Source organism: Oryctolagus cuniculus, chromosome 19, assembly GCF_051225735.1.
Source record: "Oryctolagus cuniculus isolate XC-2025 breed Fujian yellow rabbit chromosome 19, ASM5122573v1, whole genome shotgun sequence".
NCBI lineage: Eukaryota > Metazoa > Chordata > Mammalia > Lagomorpha > Leporidae > Oryctolagus > Oryctolagus cuniculus.
Genome location: NC_142885.1, coordinates 58,751,831 through 58,761,422, shown reverse-complemented (window position 1 = coordinate 58,761,422; position 9,592 = coordinate 58,751,831).

Here is a 9,592-nt window from a genome sequence, read left to right as displayed (position 1 = left end):
ACTCCCCCTTTCACTCCGTGGCCGGACAGGGTCTCACCGCATGGACATCTCGTGAGGCTGAAGGCGGAAAGGTGTGTACGATTCGCACACTGTGTCTTCTTGGCTTCATCGATGTGTGACCGTGACACTTTGCTTCCAGTGCTGCGAGAAAAATCCGCCCTCTATGGTGCACGAGAGGCGGAATGGCAATTTTCAGCAAAGAGATTGTTAAGTGCATTTTTTTTTTCTTTCGCAACATTAGACTTCAACAGTTTTCCCCACACCTAAGTAGAAATGGAAGAATTGTACAGCGAGCATGCTATACCCACTACCTCGCTTCTACCACTACCGCTTGGCTTAGCCGGCTTTGCCTTACATCAATCCAGCCAGCCCGCCTGCTCTCTGCGTTCACCGGCTCATCTGCCTTGCTGACGCATTTTAGGACCCTACATCCCTAAAGAGCAAGCACATCACTCACTCCTCACCAGTGTGTTCATGATTTTTGGAGGGATAATTTAGACAGAGTGAAATGCACGAATCAGAAGTGGACCATTCCATGAGTTTTGACAAACGTGGAATCCAGACTCGCACGCCTGCTTACCAAGGGTGACTTGAACTAAATGCAATTTAGTTTAGATGAGACCTCACTGCAGAATTTCTGTCCAGTGTCCTACTGCATTCTCTTTGCCCCAGAACGTGGGACAACGTCATCAGACATGAACCCAGGCATTTGGACGTGACTGGCTTGAGGTGGTGTGTGCGACGTGGAGGAAATGGGTTCAGATCCTGGTTTCACCACTTTTTTGGCTGCATGATCTTGGGCAATGCACTTGGCTGGTGCCTCGAATTCTCCATCTGCAAAATGAAGGCAAGGACAGAGCCTGCCTCGTGAGTTTGTTCTGTGCCATGAGGGCTGTAACTCGTGTAAAACTCCCATGTGGAACACTGCTTATCATCTAGTCAACACCCAAGGTGGCTGGCCCTGGAGACCCCAGCGCCGGCAGGGGTCAGGGAAGAGGGGGTCTCGTGTCTGACGTTCTGACTTTCCAGAATGGCCGGACGGGGCAATCTCAGGTCCCACTTACTTCTGAGTCTCTTTGGCCCTGCTGGCCCTCTGGCCAGAAATTTAATGACTGTCAAAATCCTCACCACGACATCACCAGACAATGTCAGCAGGAAGCTGGCGCCCAGAAAATGACTCAAACCAGAACGGGAGCAGGTGGGGGACTGGGTTCTCAGTCTTTCGTTGTGTTGAGTTTACAGCGTAAACCCCATGGCCTGGACTTTCCTGCCACACTATTTCATTGGCACCAAATCACACGGCAGCCTCATTAGCTCTCTGGGGGTCCCCATCTCCGCCAGCCCCCGGCTTGCCCTGGAGGCTGCTGCTTGCATTATTCATGACTCGGGCGCAGCCGGTGGCCTGTGCAATGGAGATCAGAGAAGAGTTTTTAGCAGCGAAAGGCTCTTTATCAATCCAGGCCTCTTTGCTGGCTTTCTGAGGCCAGACTCATCCCTTCTTTCATTCAGTCATCCCACAGTTAGTCCCTGAGCGACTGTAACAGACAGGGAACTTGCTCTCAAAAAATCTTTTTTTAAAAAAGATTTTATTTTATTTATTTGAGAGGTGCAATTACAGATAGAGAGAGGGAGAGACAAAGAGAAAGGTCTTCCATCCACTGGTTCGCTCCCCAAATGGCCGGAACGACTGGAGCTGAGCTGATCTGAAGCCAGGAGCTTCTTCCGTGTCTCCCATGCAGGTGCAGGGGCGCAGGGACTTGGGCCATCTTCTACTGCTTTCCCAGGCCATAGCAGAGAGCGGGATCAGAAGTGGAGCGGCCAGGACTCGAACCGGTGCCCATATGGGATGCTGGCGCTTTAGGCCAGGGTGTTAACCCACTGCACCACAGCACCGGCTCCAAGCCTGCCTGATTTTGAACCAGCAGGGAGCTGGATTGGAAGAGGAGCAGCTGGGACTAGAACCGGAGTGCCGGCGCCGCAGGCAGAGGCATAACCTACTAGACCACAGTGCCAGCCCCCGCTCTCAGAAAATCTTACAATATATTTGGGAATACAAACACTTAATTAGTATAATAATTAATTAATAATTAATCACAATTAGTAGAGGACTGGCCCAATAGCAGCCCATAGAGCAGCTCATGTTGCTTGCCCTAATGGCAAAGGCTAATCAATGTCTCCCAACGTTGATTTTTTTTTTCTCTTTCATAGTAGTAAAACACTTATTCTTTAGCAGAAGACATGGAATCCAGGGTCATGACTACATTTCCCAGCCTCCTTTGCTGTTATGTGTGGTTATGTGACTATGTCCTGAGATTTCTGCAAATGAAGTCCATGCTCTAAAATAGGGAGCTGGGGAGGGCATTTGGAGTGGCTGTTAAGATACCATGTGGAAGGCCGGCGCCGCGGCTCACTAGGTTAATCCTCCGCCTTGCGGCGCCGGCACACCAGGTTCTAGTCCCGGTCGGGGCGCCGGATTCTGTCCCGGTTGCCCCTCTTCCAGGCCAGCTCTCTGCTGTGGCCAGGGAGTGCAGTGGAGGATGGCCCAAGTGTTTGGGCCCTGTACCCCATGGGAGACCAGGAGAAGCACCTGGCTCCTGGCTTCGGATCAGCGCGGTGCGGCCATTGGAGGGTGAACCAATGGCAATAGGAAGACCTTACTCTCTGTCTCTCTCTCTCTCACTGTCCACTCTGCCTGTCAAAAAAAAAAAAAAAAAAAAAAAAAAGATACCATGTGGAAGGCTGGCACTGTGGTGCGGAGGGTTAAAGCCCGGCCTGCAGCTCCAGAATCCCATATGGACGCCGCTTCGAGTTCCGGCTGCTCCACTTTCGATCCAGCTCCCTGCTAATGTGCCTGGGGAAGAAGCAGAGGATGTGCCAAGTGCTTGGGCACCCACACCCATGTGGGAGGCCCAGAGGAAGCCCCTGGCTCCTGGCTTCGGATCAGCTCACTGCATCTGCCTCTCTGTAACTTTGCCTTTCAAGTAAATAAATAAATAAACTTTTTTTTTTTTTTTTGTAAAGGTGTCACTTGGGAACCTGCATCCCACATCAGAAGCTCCACTTCTGATTCCAGCTTCCTGCGGATGCTCATCTGTGGAGGCGGCAGTGGTAGCTTGAGTGCTTGGGTCCCGGCCTCCTATGTGGGAAACCAGGCTTAAGTTCTGGGTTCTTGGCTTCAGCCTGGCCTGGCTCTGGCTGCTGCCAGGCATTTGGGGAGTAAGCCAGTGGATGGAAGATCTTTGCCCATCACTGTCTCTCTCGTTCAAATAAGTAAAATTAGTTATTTGGTTAAAAAATGAAATAGAATTGGTGCCAGTTCGTGTCCCAGCTGTTCCACTTCCGATCCAGCTCCCTGATAAGGCATCTAGGGAAGTAGTGGAGGATGGCCCAAGTCCTTGGGCTGCTGCACCCACATGGGAGACCTGGAAGAAGCCCCTGGCTTTGAATCGGCTCAAGTTCTGGATGTTGCAGCCTTTTGGGGAGTGAACCAACAGATGGAAGACCTCTCTCTGTGGCTCTGTCTTTCAAATAAATAAAATAAATCTTTTTTTAAAAAAATGAAATATAATCCCAAAGGAAAGACAGCTACCTCCATAACATACCAAGGGTGGCACTAGGTCCATTTTCTGATGGATTTCACTGTGTCTGTTGGTTGTGATGCCTGGAACCAGGGCAGCTATTTTGACCCCAGGGGGAGAGCTAGTTGGCAGAGGATAGAGCAGAAAGACAGAAGGAAACTGACACTGAGATTGAGCCAGTGAATTAAGCAAGCCTGGAGCCACTCCACCTCCAGACTTCCTGTTATGGAAGGTTATAACACGTCCTTCGTGTTTAAAGAGGATTAGTCGGAGTCTTCTACTACTTGCAGACAAGAGCATCCTAAGAAAACGACATGATAGGGTCCATCGTGACCTAGCTCATGACCAGCTCTCCAGGTCCATTTCTCTCCACTGCCCCAACCTTCAGACCCACCGAAGTCCAAACCAGGCTCTTCCATTTCTCCAGGACCCACCAATCAAGTCCTCCTCCAAGATCAGCCCAGCAAATGTCTCTTCCAGGAAACCTTGGGCAGCAAACCCAGCGTGGGGACAATCCCAGATCCAGGTGGCCACTCCTGGGCCTTCGTTCCTGTCCAGTGTGGCCTCGGTGGTGACTACATGGTTGAAAAGACCTGATTGCTGCTGCCCCTGCTGCTGACCTGGGACTTCCTTTGCACAGTGCCCAGGGATAGGAAGAGAGTGGGCTGCACCATGGGGCCCCTGGCTTCTCCATCAGCCAGTGCCCTGCCCAGGAAGTGGCAGCAGTTAATGTGCCATGGGCGTCCTTCGAGCCGTAAGAGAAAGGAGGTGGACAGGATTATCCTCTTGCCCGTAATTGGGCAGCCTCTTTGGAAACCCTCTGGGCACTGAGAAACCAGTTCTGCTTGCTGCAAAGCTGGGCTCGCACCAGTCAAACATTCACAGGGAAGCCCTACCCTGGGGATCTTCTTTCTAGGAAACCAGGCTAACAGGCCTCCCCACCCTGTGCAACCTGGGTGCGAGGAAGAAAGATAACCCTGTGATCCCAGAGCTCAGCAGGGGTTGCTACCAGGACCGCGGGGAACTGAGCCAGTGGCTGCTCACTCAAGCCAGAAGGAGACCTGGATGGTCATCCAGGCCCCACAGAGGCTTCTGTGCCCCCAAACCAGCTCGGGTAGCTCTCCGTTCTGGGACTCAGGTTGTTACTCTCCTTGATTTCGCCTCTGACCCGCCGTGATTTCTACTGCCTCGGGGCCTGTCTAGTCCATCGCTTCCGTTCACGTATGGCTTCTACTTAAATCTGAATTCTGCTCTGTGTGCCATTCAGACTCCCAAGAGAGATCACCTTGGGTCGCTTGGTCACCACCCAGTTGGCATGAGATTGGGTGGCATGACGTGGCATTGTGCGGGCCCCTTTGTAACTGGCTGTCCTGGTCCAGGCACCTCAGAGAAACACAGTTGTCCCTTTTGCCTTGGGATCGTGTGTCAAGACCCCTAGTGGATGCCCGTCATCGTGAACAGCTCCGAACCCTGTAATTTAATGCCCCGACAATCACAATGAAGCACTCACTGTGCGCTGTGCCTTTGACTTTGGCAACGAGGTGCCACATTCTCTCTGATCTTGACAACTCGAGGATCCAGTGTTTTCTCTGTCCTTATCAATTCAAGGACTTTCACCTTTTCTGGTACAGGCACTTTCACGGCTTGTCTTGGGCAGATCCCAATCTCTTGGGCCCTGGGGCCACTGTTGACCTACAGCATGCATACATCCCCAGGTGGGATGGAATGGGATGGCACGAGATGTCCGCATGCTTCTTAGGTGGCATGTAATTTACAATGAATCATCTATTTCTGGAATTTTCCATACAATGTGTTTGGACTGCAGGCAATGGAAACTGTTGATAAGGGACACTATTGTGAGTGTTTAGAAACATCTGCATTGGCCAGCACCGGGGCTCACTAGGCTAATCCTCTGCCTGCGGCGCCGGCACACCGGGTTCTAGTCCCAGTTGGGATGCCAGTTCTGTCCCGTTTGCTCCTCTTCCAGTCCAGCTCTCTGCTGTGGCCCGGGAAGGCAGTGGAGGATGGCCCAAGTGCTTGGGCCCCTGCACCCCATGGGAGACCAGGAGGAAGCACCTGGCTCCTGGCTTCAGATCAGTGCAGCGCACTGGCTGTAACACACTGGCCGTAGCGGCCACTTGGGGGGTAAACCAACGGCAAAAGGAAGACCTTGCTCTCTGTCTCTCTCTCTCACTGTCTAACTCTGCCTGTCAAAAAAAAAAAAAAAAAAAAAAAAAAGAGAAACATCTGCATCAACTTGACATTGCTGTGACACCCACAAAACTAGGATGGATGCGCTCATCTCCCTGTCTAGGGGGTGGACCAGTGTGGGCGTTGTGGGCTCTGTGTGATGTCAGCTGGGGAATAGCCCTGCATGGCGAAATCAAAAGGGAATGTTTTGAAAGAACAGCAGCGGATCATTGATCACAGGTACTTGAGAATCACTGGGAAGCCTGCAGGAAAGCGCTCTGAGCAAAACTTCCAGAAATGACCCCTAAGCCACGTAGCAGGCAGTTGCTGCCTCTGCCCCCATGAGGGAGCTGCCCCTGGAGGTAGGGTCCCTGCTCCAGACGTGAGTTTCAGAACCGTCCGCCTGTGAAGCCAGCCACACCAGCAAAGCAGGTATCTCGGGCAGCTCCTATCCCTGCATCCGGGCATATGGGCATGGTTTTGCTTTCCAGTCCCTGCTGCCAAGGAAGACTCCCTGGAAGAAGGCTAGGGTGAATGTCCACTGAACGGAGCCACGGTGTCCATTAGCTGAGTGTAGACTTCTGCCTCCACGGGACCGATACCCTTCGCTCCTGGAAGTCACGTGCCCCTGGACCACAAATGTTTGCCCTTGTTGTCACATTACCTAGAACAGCCTCCCTGAAGTTCTGCTGGTGGGGGAGAGAGCTAGGAACAGAAATGAACCTGCTTTCCCAGAATGCTCCCCTCTGTTCCCTAAAGCCCTCTCCAGTGTGAGAGCCTGAAGCATAGAGATTAAGAGCCCAGCTCTGGAGTCAGACTCACCAGCTGTGCAGCTTTGAGTAAGTTGCTTAACCTCTCTCGGCCTCATTTTTGCCATATGTGAGATGGCGTTAACAAGAGCACCCGCCTGAGCGTGCCAGGAGATGCCGCTGCCTCCCAGGGTGCACACGGGCAGAAAGCGGGAATCGGGAGTGCAGCCAGGTCTCCAACCCTGGCACTTGAAGTAGTGTCTTAGCCACCGTACCAAACGCCCGCCCCAGGTCACCCCTCCCCCCACCCCTGGGACACACCTCTGGGAAATCAGAAACACTGGGAGGGGTGTGTGCACATATTTACTAAGCTACTTAAAAAAACAGGAGTGGCCTTGGTCAAATACTGACATTAGAAGGTATTTTTAATGAAATGACTGGCAAAAGTCCAAGAAGTACTGACGGTTTTCTGGGTCCACTCACCAACTGTTCAGCTTTTTATTTTGCAAGATCAAAAACTCTGCTTTCCCTCCTGCTCCCCTCTGCCTGGCGCAGAGCAGGGAATGAGTGAAGACGTCTGTCTGTGCTCTGATACATACGCTAGCCTTTCCAAGGGCAGAGATCGGAGCCTGTACCTTAAACTCTGGAGGAAACGAGCTGTGGAACCAATTCCCCGGAGAGAAAGGCAGTCACACATAGGATGGGCCCTGTGCAAGGAACCTTATTGGGGGAAGGGTCTTGGCAGACATAATTAAATTAAGATGCTTCATTTGAGATGAGGTCACCGGGATTAGCCAGGTGGGCCCCACGTCCAGTGACAGGTGTCCTTCTAAGGGGCAGAGAGGGGCAGAGCAGGTCATGCGCTCTTGCTCATATGGCCTCTGGATGCCGTAGCAGGTTGAATGGTGTTCTCTAAGAAAGATACGTTTGTATCCTCTGTGCCTGGGACTTCATTCAGCAGTAGTTTTTTTTTTTTTTTTAATTAAAAAAATTTTTTTTGACAGGCAGAGTTAGACAGTGAGAGAGAGAAAGACAGAGAGAAAGGTCTTCCTTCCATTGGTTCACCCCCCAAGTGGCTGCTACAGCCCGTGTGCTGCGCCGATCTGAAGCCAGGATCCAGGTGCCTCTTCCTGGTCTCCCTTGTGGGTATAGGGCCCAAGGACCCGGGCCATCCTCCAGCAGCAGAGTCTCTGCAGAGGTAACGAGTTAAATTGAGGGCACACTGGACTGAGGGGCCCTCCGTTCAAGATGGCTGGTAGGAAAAGGAAAGGGAGACTTGGATAGAGACCCAGCCACACACGCAGCGAAGAGGCTGTGTCGAGAGAGAGGCAGGGACTGCAGTGCCAGGCACGGGCAGCCAGGAAAAGGCAAGGGAGGGTCCTCTGGAGCCTATGGAGGGAGAGCGGCTGGCACCTCGCCCTTGAACTTCCAGCCTCAGGAGCTGCCAGAGTAAATTTCTTGCTTATTTTTTTTAAAGATTTATTTGAAAGGGAGAGTTATCGAGAGAGAGATCTTCCACCCGCTGGTTAAACTTCCCAAATGGCCACAACGGCTGAAGCCAGGAGCCCAGAACTCCATCCGGGTCTCCCACGTGGGTGGCAGGGGCCCAAGCACTTGGGCCATCCTCTGCTGCTTTCCTAGGGGCATTAGCAGGGAGCTGGATTGGAAGTGGAGCAGCCGGGACTCAAACCAGCACTCATATGGGATGTTGGCATCGCAGGTGGTGGTTTAACCTTCTGTGTGCCTCAGTGCCGGCCCCACATTCTGGTTGTCTTAGGCCACCCAGTCACTGGCCCCAGGAGGCACACGCAGCTGACGTAGAACCACAGCAGCAGACCCGAGGAGACAGCCCACGTGCCTAAAATGCCGACTCCGGCTCTGGCGAGCAGGCTGTGTCAGCCTGAGATCCTGAGTGTGGCTCAGCTGGACGTCACACACTTCTGCGTCTGCCCAAGCCCCCTGCCAGCCTCACTCCCAGCTTGTAGGCAAGGAGAGGTTAGGAAATGCATCCAGCTGGAGTCAGCTGTCTTTTCAAAACGCCACACACGCCCCTGTCCTCTTCCAGTCACAGCATCTTGACTTCCCTTGGGGGACCCCTGCACCCACAGTCCCCATAACACGGGCAGGGCTGCCCCCACGTCCTGAATTAGTCAGCTCGGGCCGTGCTCACAAACACCAGCTCTGTAGACTGAGTGGCAGCGTCCACACCGGGAGCCGATCTCCTAGCTCTGCAGGCTGAGAGCCAGAGGTCAAGGTCGGGCGTGGTCTGGCTGCCGGTGAGGATGGGACTCTTCCTGGTTGGACGACGGCCACCTTCTCACCGTGACCTCACCTGCCCTTTCCTGGGTGGGTGCCCGTGAAGAGGGATGGCTCGCTCCCCCTCCTCATATAAGACCACTGAGCCTACTGGATTAGGATCCACACGGCCCCCCGCCAGACCTTTTTTAACCTTAATTAACTCCTAAAAGCCCACCCTCCAAATACACCACACTGGGGATTAGGGCTTCAACATAGGAACTTGGGGAGGACACAGCCCAAATGAGGCCCATCAGCGCATCCTCTCCATTGGTCAGTTTCAGCGTAGACCCCAAGGCCATCTGAAGGCCTAGCTATGCGAGACTCGAGCAGCCAGGGCACGTGGACAGGAACCGCCTCAGAGTACAGACCACTCAGGAGAGCAGAGCCGGGCAGTAGCAACACAGCAGCACCCAGATCCAGCCACACCTGAAACCGCATGCCCAAACCCTTCTCAGTTAACCTGAAGCAATCCACCCTTTTTACTTCCGCAAGTCCGTTCTTTGCTGTTTTTCTGTCACCTGTAACCCGAAGAGTATGAATACGAGGGTGCTTCAAAACATTCATGGGGGGAAAATGGAATTACAAGAAAAGGTTGTTCTGGTGTGATCTTCTCCTGGAAGTAGATAATCCCAGAGTGTCACACGGGGGCCACCCTCGGAGTCCCGATTCTCCGAAGGCAGCTGGGTCCTGATTATTTTTTTAAATAAAAGACTTATCTATTTATTATTTGAAAGGCAGAGTTACAGAGAGGCAGAGAGAGAGAGAGAGAGCTTTCCA